Source organism: Haliotis asinina, chromosome 1, assembly GCF_037392515.1.
Source record: "Haliotis asinina isolate JCU_RB_2024 chromosome 1, JCU_Hal_asi_v2, whole genome shotgun sequence".
NCBI lineage: Eukaryota > Metazoa > Mollusca > Gastropoda > Lepetellida > Haliotidae > Haliotis > Haliotis asinina.
The window spans coordinates 44,420,342-44,447,001 of record NC_090280.1 but is presented as its reverse complement, the minus strand read 5'-3'; the positions used below and the strand labels follow the sequence as shown (position 1 = coordinate 44,447,001).

Genomic DNA, 26,660 nt, shown 5'->3' with positions numbered 1-26,660 from the left:
TGGTAATTTAATGTTTTAACACAAACCATGACTTATGAAACTCCAAACAAACAACTAAACGTTTTCTTGAAAATGACCCTGCTGACAACGACCTCAGACTGTCCAAACCAAATGATTACTGATCACAATGTGTTGTTATGGAGACAAATGATTTAATACCATTAAAACTGAACCCTTTTGCAGTGTCTAAGTGTATCCAAGGCATTGCCGGCGATGTGAAGAACATTGAAAGATTGCGTTCTGGTTCGCTGTTGATTGAGTGTGCCAAAAGACAACAGTCAAATAACCTTTTGAACACCAAAACTTTTGTATTTCTCGGCTCATGATACCCTTAATACGAGCAAGGGAATTGTTGAAGATCGCGAGCGATTTGCTTTTCTTACCTGTCGGAACTAGATATCTCTCCGAGATGAAGGATCAGGGTGTAATTTATCTTAAACGTTTCTCAACCCGTACAAATGACACAACCATTCAAACTAACACCTATCTGTTTTCCTGTTCTCTACCTAGTGCACCAAAATCACTGTAGGTAGGTTATTGTAACCTCAATGTTGAGACATACATTCCTAACCCTCTTAGGTGTTTCAAATGTCAAAAGATTGGGCACGGTGTAAATACTTGCACATTGTCTGTTGTGTGTGTTCACTGCAGTGAAAAGAAGCCAGCTGTGCTTTATACGAATCTCTCTGTACTAACAAACCTAACCCCGAGCATTTTATTACTGTTCCTGATGCTATGAAGAGTGCAAACAGGCAAGGAAGGCACGGAAGAAAGGTGAGCATTATTTCTGTCGCCATCATATGGTGCATCATTTGAATAAATTCAAAATTTTAAATGCGAAAGCTCGGCGTAGCTTTAAACAAAGTAAGCGCCAATCTTGGAAAAATTAGGCATCCAAAATAAATTCTCGAACACCCATGTCCAAGGTATGGAACATGGTTCAGAAAATTAAAGGCAAAGGTATTAAATCTAACGTCCATTTTCATATAAAAAAACAGCAAGAAAGGAAAACTATAAATTACAATTCAGATAATGGGGAAGATTATGATGAACTATTTTCTATTTTCTATGCTTCATACTGCTCTTGATCAAGCTCACGATACTGCTACATGGGCTGATAACATATCCTTGTGTACCAGGTTTTCGGACAGATATGAATACTATGCTATCACGTGGATGAATAAATAAAAACACCAGTTTCTTACCTTTAGATTATTTATTTAGGGATCAAATCAACACAATTCCCCATCTCCATCGAGTCACAGCGTGAAAAACACCGTGGCCGCCATTGTTCAGTTGGGAGACTCACTCATGAGAGTGACGTCACCTATTTTCGAATATTTGATTTGTCCATGTGTCAGATCCCCTGAATGTGCGACAGCGTATGGGACACTGTTCACGAAAGAAATCGGCCAAGCCGACGTTAACAAACAAAACTTATCCAAAACTTATTCGAAGTTCTGTTATGACCATCACGACACTTTAGAAACAGCAACATATTTAAACTGGCTGACAATCTTTCTTTCACGCCTCTTTCTCGTTGTGACATGGACACCTGAACTCTGAATTTTGACAAACTGTTTTAACGGGAGTGCAAAACTGTAGGGGGACTCAGTGTTTAGCTAGGTGTGTGTATTCCGCTCATTTCACAAAAATAAGTAAGACACAACTTTTCACCTCAAAAGGCTGAAATAAACTGTACTGGCAGCAAACTTCGTCATCGTCATCGTCATCGTCATCATTGATCTCAGAGTCGGAGTCGCGTATGTCAACTACCGGTGTTTGGTGTCTGTTCTGCACGGCAATGCTTGAAGTGCTGGGTTCGGGATTACAGTTCTCACATGTTTTTGATGATGATCTTGAATCATCTGCAAATGTCGTCATCAGTTATTGCCCGTCCTCTGACCATTGCACTCATGACTTTCCGCTTTTTGGTATGTCTTGGATCGCAGAAAATGCTTTCATCAATTCTCGCAAAGAAGTTGGAAACTGTTGATGTTGCAGCTACTGCTGTTGATGAACCGGTGGTGTCAGTCACAACAGGTGATGAAGAATTTGTCTGACAGGTCCCTTTGTCTTCCGGTTGATGGTTAGAAGTAGTCGAGCTCTTGAATACCGCCGCCGGTATAAAATGAGACTTACTGACACCGTTCTTATTCAAAGGCCAGATTCCACATTTTCTGAACGAGGCTTGTAGATTTGCTGGTGTAAGATCCGCTGAATCCGCCTTGCAACCCAAGTGACAAATGACATGCTTCTCAACTCCTTTCGTGGCATGTTCTCGCCCGATTGAACCGAGGCAACCAATATCCATCGGTTGCAGCATGCGAGAAGTATGCGCTGGGAGGACAAATAATATCAAGTGCTGATCCCTTGCCCATTCACTCAACAAAACAGACACATGCGACTTGTGACCATCATACAGGATCAAAAGTGGCTTGTCGACAGTGAACGCTGAATGGCAGGAAATGTTCAGAGAGATATTGTCTGAAGATTTCGCTGTTGGACCATCTAGATTTGCTGACAGTTCCTGTTGTACCAGGAGAACAACCTTCTGGAAAAACCTTCTAAAGGTTCATCCCGCATTCGCTGACCTTCGAAGATGAAGTACGGAATAATGACATTCCCAATTGCATCGCCACACCCTATTACCGTAGTGGTATTAGACCTTGGCAGAGTGACAGACACTGGAACATCCTGACTGGAGGATACAACTTTAGGAGCTGTATGGTTTTCCATCAGTCCCTTTTCATCTAAGTTGTATATTCTTTCAGGATATAGTCTTGAAATTATAATTGTCCATTATGGCTTCCAGTCGACTGTAGTACTTCTCAACAGTTTCTTGAAATGTTGATATGGCTCTTTGGAGTTCGAGTGATCTGGGCTTCTGCTCTGTTACTTCAGGCCACCTTTTCAAAACTCATAAAACCAGTGAAGTGACAATGGTTTGTTGTCATACTTCTAGCCCAAGCTGACTGCAAGATCTGATGCAATAGTTGCAACATCCTGTCTTGTGTTGCCGTATCCAAAAGATGACATACTCAGTACATGTTGTACCAACATCTCTTCCTCGTCCCTAAATAACAAAGCCTCTGGTCCCGATGAGTTACAAGAGATCTCAATCCTTCCACAAATCCTGTCATGTAAAGTGTTGGAAGGTTCTACATTTAGAAGTTCTAGCAGCAACAAACAAACAAAATAAACAAATGGTGTCTTGAAAACGGCTTTAAATTTTTTAAATCGAAAACACATTGCATACATTTTTGCCGTTTTGCATTTTACAGACCACATAACTATCTCTTGATGGCACTCCCATCAAAGTTGTCAAGAAGGCCAAGTTCTTGGGATTAATTTATGACTTACACTTAACATTTCAGCCACATATTAAATTCTTCAAAACTAAGTGCCTGAAGGAACTAGATTTGTTACAGGTTGTTTCAAATTCTACCCTCCTCCATCTATATCGATCTTCATTCCCCATCGTTTATGGTAGAGCCTGCAAAAGCAACCTAAAACTATTAGATTCTGTTCACCATCAAGGTCTAGGATTTTGTCTTGGGTCCTTTTGAACCTCTCCTCCTCCTAACAGTTTCTATGTTGAAACCGATGAACCATCTCTTACACAACGCCGTATAAAATTGCATTACCAAATTATACTCAAATGAATCTAACCCTGCCTATAACTGTGGTTTCAATCCCCTTTATCAGGTCTATAAAACAAGATCTTCTTTCTTCTCCTCCTTGGCACAAGGTGACCTAACATTAACCACATTTGAAATATCAGAAAGTAACGAATTACAATATAAACAAGAATATAACTAATTAAAAATTAAATATAGCCATTACAGATCCTTATTTACAAATGGGTTGAAGGATGGTGGCCCAGTAGCTTGTGCCACTGTCATTGGATCCAGAACAATATCTTCTAGATTGCCAGATAACAGCTCTATTTTCACAGCCCATATTAACAGATCTCAGATATATGCAAAGATAAACAGCATATAATCTATTCAGATTTTCTTTCTTGTCTTCAGGTGATTAACAATTTCCATGCAAACATCCACTTTTAATCGAAATTATGGAATTGTAGAATGATCTTGCTACTGGTCAATACGACATTGTCTTCTGTTGGTTACCCAACCACGTTGGCAATTCCGGGAACACACTGACCAATCTTGCTGCTAAGGCAGCATTCAACAAATCTGTAACACCACTTCTTATTCCATACCCAGATTATAAAACTACAATGAGATCTTACGTCCTTCATCTGATGCAGAAGAATTGGGACTCCCAAGTAGGTATTAATAAATTACATGCTATATAACCCTATATTGGCTACACCTACTTGGGTTGTCAGTCCAGATTTGAAGAGGTCATCATGCGACGCTGTCGCATTGGCCACACAAGATATACACACGAATATTTGCTTAAAGGTGAAGATCCACCGTTTTGCATCCCTTGTGGTGAAAGAATCACGGTCAAGCATGTCTTGCTTGACTGTTGAATATTCCATCACAAGCGATACATTTTTCAAATCCAGAACTATGAAGGATCCTTTTAACAATTTAAGTTCTCATTTAGTTATTGCATTTTTAAAATGATTTAAAAAGTTAAATGATGTGTAAATACATAAATATTTTATTATTGGTAGTTTAGATTAGTAACTGAGATTGTTAGTGGCTGTACCCTCAGAGGGGGTTAAAGTATTGTAAACTTAGTGGCCTCCTGAGAGGGTATGTAAGTCCAAAAACCTTCAAGTCAACTTAAGCTTACCAGGTTTAAGCTTACCAGACGTAGTATTCTTGCAGTTTGAATTCTGGCTAACATCTCCTACAATCGCCAGCAGCTGAAGGGATGGTGTAAATCCAAAAGGGGCCCATGTAGGTAGCAAAGGTACTGTATGTCCCCTTGGTCCCTAGTATGGTGATTTACTTTCTGGTGTTGACGATCTGAAGCCTGTTTTTTTATATTGTATTGTCTATATAGTGATACTTGTTTTAACTTGTCATGCTAGTTTTAATTCTAATTGTGATATTCTAGTTGTTTTGCTGTCCTTCGTTGACAGATTTTTAACACATACATGTATTGCATTTATAGTATTCCCAGAAATTATTGAGAATCATGTTGCGTGATGGTAACTCATTACGTTTATTAACTTCTGGCGTTTTACTTACATAAACATGTTAAAACACCATCCTTTTACAGTCTCAGTCTTGTTTTAGTACTTTGTTAGACCTCCTCGCTCAGCAATGCATGCCTGAATACACCTAGGCACACTACCCATCAAAGTTTGTAGGTAATCGTGTGACAGGGTATCCCAATATTGGACCACCTCGGCCTTCATATCTTCAATATTTCTCAGTCCCTTTTGGTTTATTCTGTCCTTCATGATTCCCCACACATTCTCAATTGGGTTTAGGTCTGGGCTGTAACTGAGCCAGTCTAAAACTTGAACATTTTCGCCCGACAACCACTGTTTTGTGTAGCGCGCAGTGTGTTTTTGGTCATTATCATGCTGGAAAATCCAATCATCTTCATACAATGTTTGTGCTGTCGGAAGAAGGTGACCATTTAGAATGTCAATGTATCTTTCTTTTGTCAAGTTTCCCGTGAAAACACACAATGGCGTCACTCCGCGAGCCGATATGCCACCCCACATGTGAAACTTCGGGCTACGTTTTGGTCGCTGGTAGATAGGTTTGACAGTATCTTTGGTCCAAATTTTCACACACTTAGGGAAAAGCCAAACAGAACTTTCATCCGAAAAGAAAACATTATCCCAATCTTGATTTGCATAAGCCCGACACCAGTTTAAACGTTTTTCCTTTTGTGCATCTTTCATCAACGGCGAGGGAATTCCACGTTTTTTCACCCAATTAAGTCTCTGTAATTCCTGCCTAACTGTTTCATTGCATACCTGAGGACTTCCTCTGCTAATCATTTCATTTCTGATGTTCTCAACACTTTTCAATTTGCCCCTACTCACAATCTGCCCACGTCTTCGGCGATCCACAACACTGAATTTCCTGGGCCGACCTGCCCCTGCTTTGTGCTCTATCCCGGTTCCTGTTTGAATATTCTTCAAAGTTCTGTATACTGTAGACAGGGGAATACCATGTCTACAAGCTAACACTTTAGCATCAGCCTCACCCCTTTCAAAATCATCTAGAATGAGCTTTCTTTTCTCTCTTGCTGTAAATTCTGCCATGTCAACACAGGAAGCCGTCTGCTCAGACAAGGGAGATAACTCTTGACGTAATGAGCTGCCTTCTAAGCCTTCAAGAGTTGTCTCCCTTATTTAGTATGCTTAGTGCATAGTGAAAGCCCTTTTTCCAATCTTAGCATCATTAGAAAAAAACAAAGATTTTCTCAATAATTTCTGGGAACACTGTACATGTTAGCTGTTCTCGTCATGATGTGGCTGAGATACTGCCGATGTGACGTTAAATATTAACTCACTCACTCACTCACTCACTCACTAGCCATGCATGAAAAAGACACGTATTCTGCAAAACATTTCTAAATATCGTTGACTGCATTCAGTTTTTTTCAGATGAGACAGTATATGTCCTTGGCAACTCATGGTTACCAGTAAGACCGACTAAGCATGTCGTAAGACGCAACGAATGGGGTCGGGTGGTCAGGCTGGGTGACTTGGTTGACACTTGTCATTGTATCAAAGTCGGGTAGATTGATGCACCATGCTGCTGATGACTAGATTGTCTGGCCCTGACTCGATTAGTTACAGACCGCCGTCATAGATGGAAGTATTGCTGGGTGAGGCACAGAGCTAAACTCCCTTACTCACTGTTTTCAGATAAACTGAATGCTATAGCTACCGAATTCATTCCTCACTCTTGTGCAAATCCAAACATTCATAAATGGGTTTGTGGCGATTGCAAACAGATTAGAGAGAATATGAAAAACGAGGCAAGCATCCAGTGGTGCATAATTTGAATATTGTTAAGGTAACCAGAACAAAAGCTCGATCTACTTTACAGAAAATAAACCTCCATCATGGAGAAGCTACGTGTCCAAGTTTGATTCCCCAACACCGATAGTTAACGTGTGGAATATGGGCCAAAGAATCAAGGGTAAAGGTTACAAAACGGGAGTTAAACACCTTAAAGCAGGAGATCGCCTTCTGGAAGATGCATTAGATATTGAAAATATAGTTAGTGAACCGTTAGGTAAACACTCGTCTTCATCAAACTGTCTTCCCGAATTCCAAAAATATCGAGTGAAAGCAAAACATTAATTCTTCATCAATCGCTCCGACTTCCAAAAATATCAAAGAAAGAAAAACATTGATTTCACCTCCGAAAATTGTGAAGATTACATCGAGGTGTTTTCACTACCTGAGCTACAAACAAGCTCATGAACCATAAACAGCTCCTGAAACATTTGCATGAATCATGTCTTGAAGTACTTTTAGACACTTTTTATGAAATTTGAATTTCAGGAAAAGCCTCTCCTTAGAGGACTGCTACACCTAATCCTGGCAGAGACATTGTAATTCTCGACCTATATCATAAACTAGCTGTGCTTGTAAACCTGTGGAACGAATGGTAAATAATTGTTTGGAAATAAATAATCTTATTACATATATTCAATGCGGTCTCCCACACTGCAGTATTTGGTCTGAGACATTATGTAGTATTACAATAAACAATTGTTCAAGGGTTTTAAATGATTCCCTCGATGGGTCCCTTTTCGTGGATGATTTTAATGTTTCTTGTCATGTTAAAATATGCATATAATAGAGAGGCAACTACAGTTATATCTCACTAAATTCATGAATGAAAACTACTAGTAAATCAAAAATTGGTATACATTCATGTAGTAAATATAATCCGCACAAAGATCCTGAACTATTTTATTTTTAAATGGCACATCAATCAAGGTTTTCAAAGGGGTTACGCATTTGGGACTTGTTTTTGACTTTCCTGTTACATACAAATACCTAAAGAATAAAACACGTGTTGAGCATCGCGTCTAATTCAAAGTGGGGAGGGGATCAAGCTACCCTCCTACATCTATATCGATCACTGGCCCGTTCAAAACGTGATTATGGCTCCATCGCATATGGTGGAGCCTGCAAAGGCAACCATAGAGTTCTTAATTCTGTCCACGTCCAAGGCTTTAGACTTTGCCTTGGATCCTTTAGAACTTCTGTTGACAGTCTCCACGTCGAGGCACATTAACCATCTTTCACACAACGCCGTTTAAAACTATTTCAAAAATATATACTCGCCAAATATAGAAACTGAGCATTGTCAAAATATTATCCCAGTTGATAAGTACGATAAGAATGTAAGAGATACATATAAACAGATTCTCTCAAGTTCTGTTGTAAGGTCAAGGACGTTATCTGGCGGATGAGGAAGACGGCGTAGAAGCCGATCCATCTCATCCCAAACATGCTCTGTCGGGAAGAGATCCGGTGAATTTGCAGTCCAAGGCATTAAGTCAGTGTTATGGTGTTGCAAGAAATCCATAGCAATCCTTGCAGTATGATGGCGGGCATCGTCTTGTTGGAATTACTATATTAACCCAGGGCCATGCCGTTGCAGAAAAGGAATTGCCACAGGTCGAAGAATCTGATCCCTGTGGCCCACACCAGTTAAGCTGCCCTGAACAATCACCAAAGGAGTTCTTTGACTTGCTTTGACTTGCTGTACCCCAAATAATCACGCAACCAATACCACCAAAGCTATACCTCTCCTAGATACAGGCCTGTGCATAACGTTCTCACACGCGCCTACAGGCACGTTGATGTCCATCACCATGGGAAATGTTAAATCTGGATTCATCATCAAAAACAATATTTCTCCACAGAAACAAGGGTCTGCTTACATGATTTCGGAACCTCATTCGACGAGCCTGTCGAGGACTTTGTGTCAGGTTAGGTCGTATGGCGGAACGTCGTGGTCTCAACCCGTCATCTGACGTAAACGGTGTTGTCGAACTGAGTTGGGGTGAATACGGAGAAGTCCTGGGATGGTCAGGGCAGTCGTCACTGCATTCTGAAACCTGTGGCGAAGATGGATCACACTTATCCATCTGTTCTATCCTGGCGTTGTTACACGTGGACTTCCTGAACCTGGCCGATCGATTGCGTCATTTGTGTTCTGGTAGCGTCTAACCAGTGCAGAAATGGTGTCCCGGTGGCATTGGAAATGTGCAGCCACTTGTCGTTGCCCCCACGGACAATCCCAGTGGCCTCATGACGTTGTGCTGACGTTAGCCTTGGCATGCTATGCGTTTCAAAGTGACAGTATTATGTGGCATTTATTTGCTCTGTTTCTCTTTCCCGGAATGCACGTGCAACAACGCATTGCACGTCTCAAGGACGAAATCACTACGTCACTGACCGTTGCACGTGCATGTATGTTGGATACATGGCACTAATCTCCGAGTTTAAATCCTTACGTATCTGCACAGGTTTGATAAATTTAGATTTTAAATTTTTGTATGCACAGTTTCTTTATGTGCCCAGTACATTACAAAACAGTAATAAAATATAACTAAACATATAACTGTATCTTCAGTCCCCTCCATGAGCATCTATGCAGCAAGGATTCTTCTGTTCATCCTCTTGAGCTCAGAATCAAACTACTAATTCATGCTGCAGCTGCGGCTGCTCAGTTAGTGAGGTCAAAAGTTTACCTAACATTGTCAAAGTTTTTAAGCAAATCAGAAACTAGAAGATAATCAATTAAAACGTAACTATAATACATTAATAACGTATTATAATAATCTAATATGATTCTTTTTCTCGACTTTTCCCATTACAAAAATCTGGCAAATATCCACTTTCAACCGAAATAAATGAATGATCCTGCTACTGGCCAATGCGACATCGTCCTCTGTTGGTTACAATGTGGTGGAATCTCTGGTAACACGACGACCGTTTTTGCAGCACTCAATAAATCTGTGACACCACTTCTGATCCCACACTCCGAGGAGTGGGACACCCAAGTAAGTATCAATAAATTGCCTCAAATTAATCCAGACATCGGTACACCTAGTCAATCTAATTTTGAAGAGGTCATCATGCGACGATGTCGCTTTGGCCACTGGTGATATTCGCACGAATATATACTAATAATTGAGGATCACGGTCAAGCATGTCCTGCACTCACTTCACCACAAGTTGTTGACGATCTGTAGCCCGTGTTTTTTTTTCGTATTGTCTTCTTTAATTACAATGTTTTCGTTTTTCATGTTGGTTTTGTGTTCATATCTGTGATATTCTGGTATTTTACTACTCTGGTATTTTTACGGTCCAACGTCGACATCATCGTTTTACTTTACAAAATGTTTTAACCATAGGAATTGTTTTGGTGACACTACGGCTGAGATATTATCAATAGGACTCACTTAATACTTTACCATAGCCACGCCACTCAAAGCCCCCATTAGGGCTAATAGTAGTATATATGGATAATCGACACGTCAACAGTCAAAAGGTGTGGCCTACAACATCAGATGTGACTTGACATCAACTACACTTGGGAAATGATTATGTAATCATAGCTCTTGGCCGAGGAAGCCGTGCCAATTCACGCTTATCAGAGTGGTACACAAAGTACGCCATGTAGACTACCAGTTGTCCGACTTCCATTTTTGGCTGAGCTGACTTTGTGTGCTGGGCATTAGGTGCCTGAATCTGAGGGTGCGGGTTTGGACTTGACTAACAAATTGTAATCACAAATAGTACTTTGGGGAAACATCAAGAATTAAAGAACTCAAAACATCCATAAAAACCTCCTACAAGGTTTTGTTAGTCTCAGTAGACGAGTGTAACGAATAATACTGAGACTAGGTTTACTGAAAAAAAGACTTACACAGCAAATCAGCCATTTCAGGACACATCATCAAATTTCATCACTACATTATCAGGACGTTAGGACACTGTTAACACATAAGCAGACAATCAGCATGATTACACAACAAGAAAAGTGACTGAAGCCCAAAACATAAAAAGTCACCACACGAAACATGGCCAAGGGCTACTTCATCCCATCAGCTTTTCGCCACATAGTCCAAGACTGATTAACACAATCTTCCCTCTCTGACCTCTCTAACTAATTCCCATCCCAAATTAGTTACCCCCACGTCCACTGGTAACCTTTTCAACATGTATATGTTTCAACTTGTAAAGACAGAAGATCACTATGGTTGAATTATTCAGGGATTATATCTGTTGGAAGCTGACTCTTTTTCGTTTCTGCTGAAATACCATAGCAACGTTCCTTATAGAGTTTCACTTGCCATTTGCTGTCGGCATTGAGCAGGAAAATATAGCTCCTTCCTGACTTCTTTCTTCTCCTCCTTGGCATTTGGTTAGGTCACTGGTTGACCTAACATGAACTACATTTAAGAAAACCAGAAAGTAATGAATTTCATTATAAGCAAGAATATCTTCAATTAAAAAGTAAATATGGCAATTACAAATCCTTATTTACAGATGGGTCCAAGTACTTTGCAGTACTTTGTGCCAGTGTCGTTTGGTCCAGAACAATATCTTTCGATTACCAGATAGCAGTTCTATTTTCACAGCTGAAGCTAACGCAATATTAACAGCTCTTAAGTATATTAAAAATCAACCTAACCATAAACAGTATATAAGTTCTATTCAGACTCTGTTTCTTGCCTTCGGACTGTTAGAAATATTTCATGCAAACATCCACTTCTAATAGAAATTATTCAATTGTGTAAAGATCTTGCTACTGGCCAATATGACATCGTCTTCTGTTGGTTACCCAGCCACGTAGGAATCTCTGGTAACACATTGGCTGCACGTATTAGTTCATGGTAGAGAACGTCTGATCCTCCAGGCATCTAGGTATGAATTTGTTCAGGCTGAATGTCGACAAGACAATAAATAAGTTGATAATCCATAAGCACTTAAAGCCTGCATCTTCTGCCTCTTCAAAAGTACAGTCTGTGTTCTATCTCATTCTTCCTGGAAAATACGTTTCAACTTGTAAAGACAGAAGATGAAAATAACTATGGTTGAATTATTCAGGGAACATATCTTCAGGAAGTTGACTCGTTTTTGTTTCTGCTGAAATACCACAGCAACATTCCTAATAGAGTTTTACTTGCCATTTTTATTGTGCACGTATTGGTTCATGGTAGAGAACGTCTGATCCTCCAGGCATCAAGGTATGAATTTGTTCAACAAAACTGTGGCTACATTTATCTTCTGTCACCAATGGCCGAAGGGATGGTGCAAATCCAGCTACGGTCCACGCAGGTAGGTAAGTCCCCATGGTCCCTAGTCAACTACCTTCAGTTGTTGACGATCCCGTTTTCGGTTTGTACTTCCTATAGTGAGTAGATGACAGATTTTTATGTTCTTATTTATAGTTTTTTATATTGATATGAATTAGATTGTCACAATATCGCTGAAATATTGCCGATGTGTCGTTAAACAATAACTCACTCACTCGACAAGTGTTTGTGGGATTTAGAATTTCCCCTAACTTATGTAGGACAGTGAAGCTTAAGAAAGGGATAATAGATCACAAGCAACAAAAGTTAGCTCATACTCAAGAGACCATAGTGACACGGTACGAAACACAGTTATTGCAATTCAAAAACGCGAGAGAAGGAAAACACTCTGAATAAAAGGAATTAGCTATGTTAGTTTGTCCTAAAAGGTTCTGAAAAAGAGAGTACGTATTGACATTATGGCATTAACTTATCCAAAAGGTCAGCCAGTCAAACCTCCTCAGTACCAGTGCAATGATATGATGAGTTGTGTTACTGGTGACTTACGGGTTTGAATGCTCTTCATGATACAAATACCAAACGTGAAGCATCACATTTCCTGTACCGACGATTACCTTGTCTTCATCGCTATATGGCTGTAATATAGCCGCCGCTACTCACTCAATACACACATACACACAGTTTTAACTACTCACTGACGACCGGGACTGCTAACCACAACATTACATTCACGTACTGGCTCTCTGGCATATTCAACACAAGGTTCTACACTCACTTAGGTTTACTCGATCCTTCTCTTCATGACAAGGTGACGTGGTCTTGACAGGACAGGAAAAGCTCATCTCCAGATATAGAACGTTGGGGACGATCTGCTGACTTTGTATCCCGCACCTCTTAATAGTGCTAACCCATCATTTCAAGATGTTCGAGCTTGCCCCACCCTTGTCACCTGACCAGATACAATCCCTCTGGTTCGTTCAAGAAAAATCGGAATCACTGTCAACTACTCATCGATATTTTTCTGTTTTTCTAGTGACATTTATCCTGTTCGCTATCCATTAGTTTATTACCAAGCAGGAATAGAATTGATTCCGCGACGAAATAACGTACCGTTTGACAAGTATTAAACGAGCCACGTACTGGCAAATGATCCCAAATTTGGGAACGCCGTCCAGAACATTCCATTTGAAACAAGATTGAAACAGGTATTTTGTACAAAACACAAAACTGACATCATGACGAGGGGACTCTAACCTAAGTTCGAAAAGGGGAAGAAGAATGGTTGCTGCGACCTGTGTTACTTCGTAGTACCCCAACACATGTACACAATGAGATCCCAGCCTTTTAAAGTTCATAAAGGCCATAAAGGGGACCATATATGGTCTGAGGTTCAGCGGCCACCTTAAGGGATTCAGTGGCACAGCTGGGGCAGAAAAAGTAGCAAAATGAGCTGTCCGATATTATTACCAAACTCCTCAAGGAAATGTCAGTGATTTAACACAACGAAGAGTCAGTGACGAAGCAGCCTTGCAAGATTTCACATAATGATCTTTTGATGGAGCCATCTGGTAAGTTGATGGAGCCATGCGGTGTGTTGAAAAATGCCCGCTCACAAGTAGACCGACATGGACAAACACGTCGTTTTTTTCTGAATACAAACAAACCATGTCGAACGATGTTGTCAGAAGGAGGTGGCGGAGCAGCTTCATCAACGATGTGCAAGGTGATAGTAGAAACCAGACTGGCGCATGGTGCATGCATTTGACTGATTAACCGAATTAACTGACAATACATGTACAACGTTGATAGTGGCAGGAGTATGAATATGAGCCATATGCAGAATTAAATGTGAATCTCCAGTTCCAGAACAATGAAGAGTAATTACTATGTTCCAATAATAACTTAGATACTGACTTATGTGCAATGTGAAACAAAGGATATCCCACATTAAGACGTTACTGAATCATGTTCAAAACTTTCCTTACTTCCGTAACTTGGAGGAAAGATGGACTCAGATGGTGATTAATTACTGTTGAATTCCCCCAACTAGTTCCTCAATGTATTGTCGAGTAGCTGTAAGGAATGTAAGGCGATCCAACAAAAGTTCATAGAAATAGAAATATTTATATACCTTGTATGTGTCCAGCAATTTCCTTAATGTTTTCGTGGTGCATTACAAAACTATGAGGAACGGATGAAATACCTATTTGTTTTAGACTTGGACTTGAGAAGCATGAGAAAAATTACTTACATACAACCATAATTGTTTGACATACAGGCCAGTTGTTCTTCACTGCAGCAGTGCCACAAAGGTGAACGACTATTTGATGCAACAAACACTGTCCGTTTTCTACAAATATCGATCGGTAAAACATTAATGTACGGAATCTACTTTCTTGTAGCCTTGTCATAACTGAATCGTACAAGACCGTAGTGACTGATCTGTATCATGTATCGATAGTAGCTCTGTTCTGTACTAATCCTGAAATATAATACATGCAAAAAAGAGTGACCATCTCCAACACGATATCCCTAGTACCCAAACTGAAAAGGGAACTAAATGTAACACTATGTCTGAAATAATGTTTGAAATATATTGTGAATAATTCTAACGCGCCTTATTACACGACTTCAAATCATATCATCATAGAACTCCTTCAGGGAATATGCATCCATGTTCATCTGTAACCTCATATTCTGTGCAGGTCTTCTAGTGAATCCTATAGCATTTCGTTCCACTCGGTATTCTAGGTGCTCGAATTCATTTTCATAAACAAAGATTTCCTATATATCCAAGGTGACACGATATGTCTGTTCGGGATTGCGCAGTGGGATTCATAATATCCTCATCTGCATCAGATTTGAGTAGTTTGAATGTGACCGATTGACCGACAACTTGAATTGGGCTGCTGTGCCTATGTTTGTGACTAACAAACATTTGAAGCCGTTTATCCTGGCCAGGAACTTTCAGTCCTGTTCGCTGGTCGTCGTCGTCGTTTGCACACACACACGGTGGCAGATGATTGGAATTGTCATTTTGCCAGTATTCTTTGGGGTAATCTCTTGTTGGGCCAGAGCTCCCATTAAATGAGCTACCATCATACAGATCTCATGATAGATTTGTGGCAACTGGAATTGATATCTTGTCGTAGTTATCCGGCTGGGAGAGGTCATTACCTGAATACACTGCGCACGGAGAGCATAACAGAGTATCTTGGGAATGCACATGTTGTCCCTGTCGATATTGAGCTGTGAAACTAAGGCAATTTTCTATTTTGAATTGGGGAGGAATTGGGACATGTTTCCGCGAGCGAGCATACATTTGTGGGGATTGATTGTTTACCAGCAACAGGTGGTGACAAGGTACCATTTGCCCTCAAAGGCACACCTGCTAAAGCCATAGCATATGATTGAAAATACACGACAGCCTCTTAAAATCTAAACCTAAAACCATATTAGGCTCAAAATTTGCAAAAACCTGAAAACATTGCTCTATTTGAAAATCACCATTAGTTATTGGAACTAGAACCAGTTTTATCCTAATACTGGCACTATAGTGTGACTTATCTCTTACAGAAATGACACGTATGACTTTAGAATAAGAATTTCGTTCCATAAGCTGAATCACTGCAAACGTCCAGATTTATAACACTAGAACATGCGTCTGAATCCATGATTGATCAAACTATAATACTCACGACTCACGGTGTGTAACACTGCTGTACACGGGCAATGTTGAGCACATGATTGTTATCCGGTGATTGAGGAGTGGACTGCCACGGTTGAGTATACCTGGGGAATTGTCTGTAGAAATGGGGACGTTGATTTTGTCGAGACTCATAAATATTGATCTGTGATGATACTGGGGTGAGGTGTGCTGAAAGTTCAGTTATCTGTCCTCTCAGAGTATCAGTTGCTAGCATGAAGTTCGTTCAGTCTTCAGCCAAGTAAGCATCTATAGATTCCTAAGGGGATAATCTGCGAGCCACAAAGGTTTCTAACCAATGATCAGTCGGATGACATTGTCCTTGAAAATTTTTTTCCACTTCCTTAAACATATGGAATTCGTTCTCTACTGAGTGTACCTGATCTTTGTACAACAGGTATGCTGAATCCTTTTTAAAAAGTGGAAAACGTAAATTCTATGTGTATCAGTCCATTCTTTAAAGTTAGTAAAGTGAAGGAAACATAGCATGAGAACTATCATTACCTGTGAAAAGTTATGACATTAAAATGTTATCGCCCATGGTGAAGTAAGGGTCAGTGCCTACCAACAAACTTCACCTTATCCTCTTTGATAATTGATTTATATCAATGAAAATTCTGTCCCCCTTGGCAGCGACGCGATCGGCAAGATTCAGTAACCATTTCGAAATATCACGGAATATAAAAGCCCACATCGCGTGCCCTAAGACAAACTGTGTCACAAGTATATTATGGCATGAATAAGTCTGTGAAACAAAAATGATACCAAAACTCTAACAGACTTGTGTCATTATTTTTATTAACACTGAGAATCAGTTGCTGTGATGGAACAATATAAATAATTTCCAATTTCCTTGGACATCTGCACAGTTGTGAGGTTCATGTCGCCATGAAACTGTCCATGATTCAATAAAAAGTAAGAAAATTCAGAATAAGCCTTGCACAATTTCACTGTTCATCTTAAGATGATCTGATATAATCTGGCATATATATTTAGGCTTGATAAAAGAACGTAGGATATGTAAAATGTGTAATCTGAATATCAATGAAGACGTGAACCATTTTCTTTGTATATCTGCAGTATATTTTTAGTTGAGAAATAAGTATATTAATAGCTACTACTTTTTAATCAAATCTAGGAAAGCACATTTAAAATGATTAATTATTTAAAAATATTACGTTACAGAAAAAATTACATTCTACTCACTGATCAATTGTTCACTGCATTTGTACTTATAGACATGTGGCGTCCTGAGTACAGAAATAAAATACTCATTGATATTGACTCAAATGCATGCTGTCCAAATGATAAAAGAAACGCAAAATGAACGTTTTCAACTCTGCTGATTATGGACATAATTTATGTATGTTTGTGTTCACACGGACTTGGTAGCCCATCTTGTATGTTCTCTTTACTGAGAGTCAGTCTGTAGAGTTCACACTGTGATGTGGGCAGCCGCGACGACGGCATCACCGCTAACTGATACTTCTTCTAAGATCTCATCCGGGTACCTGTCTGTGAAGGTGTGGGTACTGGCACCACCTATAAAAAATGCTTCAAAGAAACAAATAGAACAACTTCGATTATCGATTATTCTAGTTCGCATTGGTTAGAGAAATGACCTTGTCTCATTCCACACCAAAGATCCGTTTGGAAACTGCTTGAAAGAATCAATGAGCTTTGCATAATATATGTGTCTCATATTCAAGAAACATCATGTAAACTGATTGATAGTTGACGTTATGCTAGAAAGAAAAATATAACTATTATATGGCTTCATAAAAGTCATGTTTAATAAAAAGTCATGTTTAGTCTAATGTACGTCTAATGTACGAAGAATGTACTGCAGTTTCTGACAGCACCTGATCGATGTTAGTTTCTGTGTCATCAAGGACATATATGTTTGTATTTAACTGTCGATCCAACAGACGATCACCCATTAAGGACATGCCAGATGGAATAATTGCTGGCAAAAGCATATCGTGATAAAGTGAGAAGATGATTTCTGAGGAAAAACATACCATGTACATTCGGTGATTCAGTCACTGTTATTTTCCTTGGGTGATTAGCTGAAATAGATTTCAGAATGGCCTTTACATTGTTGTAAAAGTTGCACTTATGTGCTTTTATTATTGTGTGCGTGCATGCATATGTGTATGTGGATTTTATCCGTTGTTACATTCTTTTAGTTTGATCCGGTAATCATCTTTCATTCGACAAGCAGACACTTTGTAGTCTGGTAAACTGATTCTGCCATGTTTTAGTGATCCTACGTCCTAGTCGAATGATGTCAGTATCTCACCTGTTTCACATGATGTACGACTGAGTCGATCTACATGGCATCTGGACATCGGGCAAGGCTTGTCCGAACAGGCCCCAGCGAGTTACTATTCAGAGAATACATTCATGTGGTTAGGATGCATCCAGTAAACAAAGTGAGGATGGTTGAAATTCTGCTTACCGAAATTTTTCAGAACCCGTATCTCCAGCAGATGATGAGTGCTGACTCAGAATATTGACGTGTATGACCAAAATGGACAAGGCATAAACAATCGGAAGATAACTCCAGGAATAGTCTTTCGTCTGTGGAAATATTTTCTGAACACAAACCACAAATTACACTAAGAGTCGATAATAGTATAATTTTAACACCAACATAAGCAATACGACTTGCGTTTCCAACTAAGGTAGGTGGATCCCTCTTATACGTCTATTCAATCCTGTATAGGTACGTAAGGACACATCCTTCAAAGTCTATTTATTCGTACTATATTACATATGTGGTCGTTTAATTCATCGCTAATTTGCTCAAAATTGCTATCATCTGAAGGTATGTTTTAAATCCAGCTGGCAGGCAGCCAAAGTACTGTAAGTCTCCATGGTCTTTAGAGGAGCGATCTACCTACAGATCTGTAACCCATTCTTTGCATGTTGCATGCTAAATTATTGTTTTATGATAAATTGTTATTTTTAGGTTTTAATATGTGATAAACTAGTTATCTTATCTTTGTTAGCAGATTCTGTCTAACCTTGACAGCTGCAACTCTCATAGTCATAATGCTGCTAACACCATGCTGATTTGACCTTATTCAACTCACTACCCTGTATAGATCGAGACCCATGAAGGTCCCGGGGTAGAATAGGCCTTCAGCAACCCATGCTTGCCATAAAAGGCGATTATGCTTGTCGTAGGAGGCGACTAACATGATCGGGTGGTCAAGCTAGCTGACTTGGTTGACGCATGTCATCGGTTCCCAAATGCGCAGATCGATGGTCATGTTGTTGATCACTGGATTGTCTGGTCCAGATTCGATTATTTACAGACCGCTGCCATATAGCTGGAATATTGCTGAGTGTGGCGTAAAACTAAACTCACTCACTGTATAGATCGATGTTCATGTTCTTTAGTCATTGTGATTGTATGGTCCACACTATATTACGTACAGAACACTGCCATATATGTGGAATACTACTGAGTGTGGCATTAAGAAACAAACAGACACTAATTTGACAGTTTCAGTGTTAAACCTTTAGGCATCTTTTTCATAATGATAATTATCATTTTATTGTCGATGTTTTAAAAAAGATGAATTGAGGGCTACAGTTTGAGGCATATATTTTATAGATAGATGGTTTTTTATGATTGCAAGTTTAAACTTCCTCAGATGGTAACATTCTTCCGGGCCTTCTTGGTTTGTCACCAGCCTTCGACACCCTCGACCACATGATACTGCTTTTCTCGCTTCGAAGAAAGACGCTGTGTCACAGGAAAGGCTTTCATGGATCAGATCCTATCTTTCTGCCAGAAGTCAGGTTGGCAACATTGGCGGTGTTAGGCCGTAGGTGAAGACCCGGGTTCGACTCCCTGTGGAGGCACCCATGTTCGGGTCCCGAGGTGGGCACATTTGTGTAGCATCCTTGGGTAACATAAGATCCACATCGTCTCAGTTCATCCAGCTGTAAAGTGGATGTTTAATTCATTGTGCCTAACAGACACCATGTCTGCATAGTCCCTAGGGAGTTGAAATAGTATCAGTAAGTACGACAGTGTCCTATGACCGGTACAATGTGCTAAGATATCGCGCCATATAAGCCTAATATTACTTACTATTACTGACTAGTTTTTGCTAACTGTTCCATGATGTTTAAAGGTACTGTTTACACATGAACTGATGTATCGTAAAAAAAAGAATTCTAACCTTGAAAAGGCTTGTGTCACAGGTTCAGTAAATGAAACAACTCAGAGAAAATATGAGTCATAGAGAATTCTTATCAAAGCTTTAGACAAAAACACAGCTGTCCACATGCACGATATATGCCCATGCCCATGCAAGCCTGATGCATGTTCCTCATGCAAATCATCTGTATAAAGTTTCAAGTTGGTTCCCCGACGTTAGTGGAAGAAGTCATGTTCGGTTTCATATATTTGTATGACAAAAAAAGTGCATGTTTATAATGCGCACATGTCCACGCATGGAAGCATGCTCAAGGCCCTACTTAAGTACATTAAAATACATACATAATATAAACAGAGATAAGAAAATTACAAAGAATGGGGGCATAGTACATAAAGATTAGTGATGATAATATTGGGAAAGAAAGTAGGATTTTACATTTGTTTTTAAAATGTCCAGAGATTCAGGGTGTTTGAGGTCAAAGGGGATAAAGCTCCACAAGACAGGGGAAGTGCAGGAGAAAATTCTGTATCCAAAGGTTTTGCGTTTGTAGTTTGGTGGAAACCTTTATATTGAAGGGGTTATTTTTACACCATTAGACTCCACCCCAAAATCAGTTGAATTCATACTCTATTTTTTACACAAAATCATTCGAGGTTCGACATTGGATTGTGTCGTTAACTTAGTTGTACACTGCATCGATTGATTAAGATGATGATGTGGATCATTATGTTGTCACACTTATCTTTTCACAGACAACTGTCACATAGTTCGAATCTTGAGTTCGGTGATAAAAGCAAAACAAAGTTTATGTTAAACAAACTGTAATACAAAAGCCAAACCATTGTGAAACAAGACACATCTCGTATATCAAAATGAAAATAATGAACACCAACGGTGCCTTTGGCCAGTCGCTGTAGAGAAACCCTCGCTGGCTTGTGATGACCACATGGTAACTGCTGTTGCTGTTGAGTCCACAGGTGTGAGTCCTGGTCTCAAAGTTGAAGGACATACAGAGTGATGACATCAGACATTCTGAGGCACAGGAATTCGAATAGACGGACGATGACCTCACTTTCCTAAATACGTAATGTTCCATATATGCATCTACCTCCAGAACAGAGGACGCACTGAAACAGGTGCCACAACAGCAAACTCCTACAGAAGAAAGGACTAGGACTCCGGTAAAGAGTGTGCATGGCATATTTAGACCTGAAATCAGACATTATTATTCATATATGTTCAACAAACTCCAGTCTGTATCCAAACTCATTCTTCAATTGAAAAGTTGAAAACAAATAAGTACATGTCCATCCACCTTCGTGTACTCAGTTAAGGAAAGAAATCTACAGTTCCTCAGTCAATAAATCCATTTGTTTGCTGACTGTCTTTGGTTTCAAGTGGCATTTGTTGACAGTCCTTGACATTTGTTTTCTTGTAAGTACTGGTTCACAATGGAGAATATCGGAACGTCCAGGCAGCTAGGTCAGAATTTATTTAGGTTCGGTGTGGACAATACCATACATAACCAGTGCTGGTTGCGTGAATCATTGTCACAGAAATTATTGCTATTTGCCCTGGTAATGTGCCTGAAGGGTTCAAACATCAGTCTGTCAGAGTATGAAGCTTATCAATAATGGGCAATGCAATAAATTGTCACATACACCATTTAAACATAAAATTTCACCTGAACAGAGACAAGCCAGAACAATACACTTTAGCACAGGTCAACAGATCACAAGTAACCAACGTTGGGCTATATTCAAGGCACTGTTGCCACTTACGATACTTAACACAGTTATGGCGATTCAAAACCACGTAGCGAAGAAAGAAGAGCGTATGCACCCTCTTAGAGGTGGAGCAGTAAACTCAAATGTATTGTGAAAGTCACATACCTGTTCTTTCTTAAATCCATGGACTGTGGGAAATGTAACTATGTTTAGCACTGCCCCTTGTCGAATAATCATTTTCCTCTATCTTCAGGTTCACTTTGCAGTATTTACCCCTTTGTTTTCTGTCTTCTATTAAAGGTCTTATCGACATTACTAATGGACTGTCGGCATTAAAGCCACCGAGGGTTTTCCAATTCACTTTCAGCTATTGTCATTTCGTCTTCTCTGATTGCTTCTCCGTCGTAAGCGTTTGTCTTGATGATCTAGGCAGTAAGAGCTCACCTTTGTCGATATTGCCCTAGTTATAATCTAGTGAAATGTCCTGAAAAGACGAGTACATATTGGAATACTGTCGCAACCAAGACTGTCAGACAACAATAGCCAGACTGGTCTAATACCATTGCGACGTTCACGTCTGTTACAGATGACTTATTTGTTTAAATGACACTTCAGAAAAGATACAGGGGACGGTTAAACATCAATAATCGGATCTATACTTTCTTGTAGAACCGAATAGTTTGGTGCTAATGTGATATGTTTGTGTACGCAGTGACAAATGAAAGTTAAATTGTTAGTACCACCAATCAATAATACGTGCTTTTTCTTGATTGTGAACTTTTAGGTTGTCCTCGGTTCACCTGGTTGTCTTGCTTTGTGAAATGAGAAAGGTAAGATAGAAGTAGTAGTATTATGTGTTCAACAAAACCCGCCTTGGCGTTAATAGGGAACATTTAATATTTCTTTTAAAGCAAGTAATGAACACTTTGCTCAAATACATAACGTTAGATTGGTGTTCCTTGAGAATGAAAGTTATATTGTATCACCCATCCTATTTCTATTGTTTTTTCGATTCACACTATTTTTCATGTCTATGATGCCCTCCTGTTGGTGCGTCTTTTTGTAGTCATGAACATGAAGTATGTTTTACTTCTCAGAAATGTTTCAAGGAATTTAGCTGAAATTCAGCTGATCTTCGGCCGGAAGGAGAACGAAGCATCATAACTGAAATACCAATCTGATTCCAAGTAATTTAATCAAGGGTAAGGCAAATAGGTAACTCTTTTCTTCAAACACTTAACGTTAAATTGGTGATCCTAATGTTGATTTTCTGTCAATGCTGCTCATTGCAGCATTTACAAACAAAGATGAAAGAGTATAATAGAAAAAAAATGCGTAGAGAAGTTACAATTGTATTACATTCAGTGTATAATGTATTGAGGATGTAAGTTTCTTGTTGTTCACTCAAATCTCATACCAGAACTCTGTCTTTTATCCACAATGGCCTCTTGGCATTATAAGGATTATCGTGCAGGAAGAAAGATGGGGGATCATATGATCGTATGTAAGTTTCAGTCTAGGAAAGTTCCATGTTTCGAACTCTAAGTTTGGTCCTCACTTGTAACTACTGAATTCATTGTTCATATCGAGAATTGCATAACTCAGATTACTTGCCTTTCAACCTCGACTCAATGATGTTTGCATTTCAATGGGGAGTATTATTTCCAAATAGCTTTCGATTGAAAGACAAAATGCGGCCTGACAACAATAATGTATTGTAGTGATCGGTGCTCCCACACTTGTACATTGGATGCTGCTCCTAGATTTCCGGATACGATCGACCCACGTGATCATGTTACCCGTCAAATGTGACAGGTTATAGATCAGATACGAACGACAGCAGACGCATACTGAAACCCAGAACATTAGTCTGTTCTCCCCTCTCGTCAAGCTTACAAACCCCGTTATTCTAATTATTTCACGGTTCAAAGCATACATGTGGACGAGTTGTGTATTGACAGACATCAACATATCACCGAAATGCATGTGGATCACATCGGCAACATATTAGCCATATCGTGACGGCAACAATGCAGTTTATATCAATATTAAATTAAGTAAACTAGAGAAAAAAAGTGTCATCAAAGGACAGTAAAAATACTGGAATATCATAGATATATAATTAAAACTAGTGCGCTGTCATAACATTAAATCACTATTGACAACAGTACAAAATTTTAACAGGCTACGCATCACGAGTAACTATGGACCAAGCGGATAGTACCGTCTCTCCTGCACTCCTTCCTCTGTGACAGTACGTATCAATGTAATCTGTTGGGACAGTTGATGTCTTCTCAAAAATTTATAACATTTGAAAGTATAAATGCATGTTACTGTTGCAGTTATATTCATTTTGATTTCCAACAAGGTGGGTGGAAATTTGGGGTCTGACATCGCACTGTCCAATTTCATCACCTCGCATGTCCAGTATCTTTAGCACACAAAAGATAAACATTTAGAGTGAGTGAGTTTAGTTTTAAGCCGCACAGCAATATTTCAGCTATATGGCGGCGGTCTGTAAACCTCTGGACCAGACAATCCAGAGATCAACAACATGAGCGTCGATCTGCGCAACTGACATGCATCAACCAAGTCAATGAGCCTGACCATCCGATTCCGTTAGTCGCCTCCTACGACAAGCATAGTTGCCTTTTATGGCAAACATGGGTTGCTGAAGGCCTTTTCTACCCCGACCCTTCACGGGTCTACACATTTAGCAGCTGCTATGAAAACCACGCCATCCATCAGTGTTTATCATGGATACCAACTATACGCTTCTTTTCAGTTTTTTACTGACGAGACTGTGCTGTGAATGCCATGCTACAGGGGTTTTATTTTCACCCAGTGTAGAAACTTGCCGCATGGGCATGATTCACATGACGATATTAACGCTCGTGGTTTGTGGTGTGTTTACCAGTTCGTTATTGGGTCTGAGGACCCGGGTAAGCATTTTGATGAAGGCACCTCTGTTCGTTGTGCAATGCTGTATTCCTGCAACTGAAATGCAACCCGGTGCAAAGACCGAAATGACGTTTTACATTTTGCATACAAAACTTTAAGGAACAACTGACCTCGTGTTTCCACGGAAACAGTTTCTATTTGTTATAAAAGACAAAACAGCAGTTTAAGTTTTTGCTGAGTCTTATTAGTAACGAAGACAGGGAGCAAATGTCTCTTGTTGACGAGAACAGAGGGTGCGTTGCAAACAACCAATCGCTTGCATGCGATGTACAGCGATTCACCTCACAACGGAGCACTAATTTCCAGTCGTTTGCAATCGCAGCAAACGTTGCATGAGGTCGCTTCGTTCTCAAACCAAAATGGCGGCTTAGGAAAATTTGAATTCGAAAGTTCAACAAATTGTTCGGCTGCCAAATGGACAAAAACAGCTTACATTCCAGCATCCTAAGCTTGTTCCACAGGTTCAATGTAGTCATTAACAATCATAAATTCATCACTCGGCATCGAGACTCTCCTAATACGTTCTTTATTTGCGCCAGACGAGCAAACGGCAATCACTCCGCCATTTTTGGAAGACGCTTCGAGCCCTTGCAAGCCCAGAATAAGCGATTCATTTGCTTATTCTAAGCGATTTTCGGCTTGCAACGCTCCCAGAATCTGCAAGCGACAGAATGCGCGCTCGTTCGCAAAAGAAGCGGAGATAAAATCTTTTTGTTTATTACCGGTGACAGATGCGTAATATATATATAGTGACGATGTATTCATTAAACGTCAACATTAATTACACGTTTTTGTTTCCCCTTTACATCTAGAGTGACGGCATGTTATTAGGAATTGATATATATCCATTGCCCCAAATTCAAAATGGACGCCATTTTAGTTTCACTATAAATATTTTGTTGAGGACTAAATTGTACTTATATAAAAAAGACAAAACAAACAATCCAATTTGGGTCAAATGTTTAATGCAGTATTAGTATAGAACTAAATTTCAATGATATGGTCGATGAAAGCTTCACATTACTAACATATATTTGATGGTCGATAACTGCGCCTAAGCTTCGGTTGTAGTTATTCATATTGTTTTCTGTCAGATAATCATTATGTTTATATTTTCGAGGTAAAACATGTCCCAGTTCTAATCACAATTAAACGACGTTCGAAATGTTAACGTTCCTACAATGCATCCGTGGAATGCTGCGTGACTAGTTAGTTTCACCTCTAAATTTGGTAAGTGGTAATAGAAATGCGACGTTCATACTGCCCCATACGGTTTACGTTAATTTAACCGGAACGTAAACGGTCTTCAAACTGTTTATGTTTAGCTTTCACTTGGCTAGTTCCTTCTCCCTAATCACTATACTCCTGAAGGCTAAGTACCACGGTGTATGGAGATTGGCTTTCTGGAGAAATCTTGGTCCAAACTTGTCCTGACACTGACTGAGGTACTGTCATGTTTTACTGGCTGTCTGGTACAACAAGCAGCATACTCTGTGTCTTGGTAGATGAATTTCCAGACCCCTCTATATCAACAACAGTGACACCACTGTACTGTAGAAGTTCTCCATCCGCGCACTCGACATGAAGAAGCTGCTTCACTGGTTCCAGGAGAACATCAGGAAAGTTCTGTCGATAAAATGCCTCAGCTATAGATGAGATCGTAGCTCCAGTGTCAAGTAAAGCCTTCGTCTTGATCCCGTTGACAAGTATGCTGGTTTCAGTTGGCTCGCCAACCAACTCGGACACTAACTGTTGGTGGGAATTGACTTTATATCCTAGGTCTATGGTCCGTCCCTCCCCATAGGCCCCCGCAAGTTTCCCTGGCCCGGAAATGGTGCACGACAT

General features: G+C 39.7%; 1 pseudogene; it reads right to left on the bottom strand.

Annotated features, from left to right (window-relative positions):
- Positions 1-1,864: 1,864 nt before the first annotated feature.
- Positions 1,865-26,660, bottom strand: LOC137272840 (uncharacterized; annotated as a pseudogene).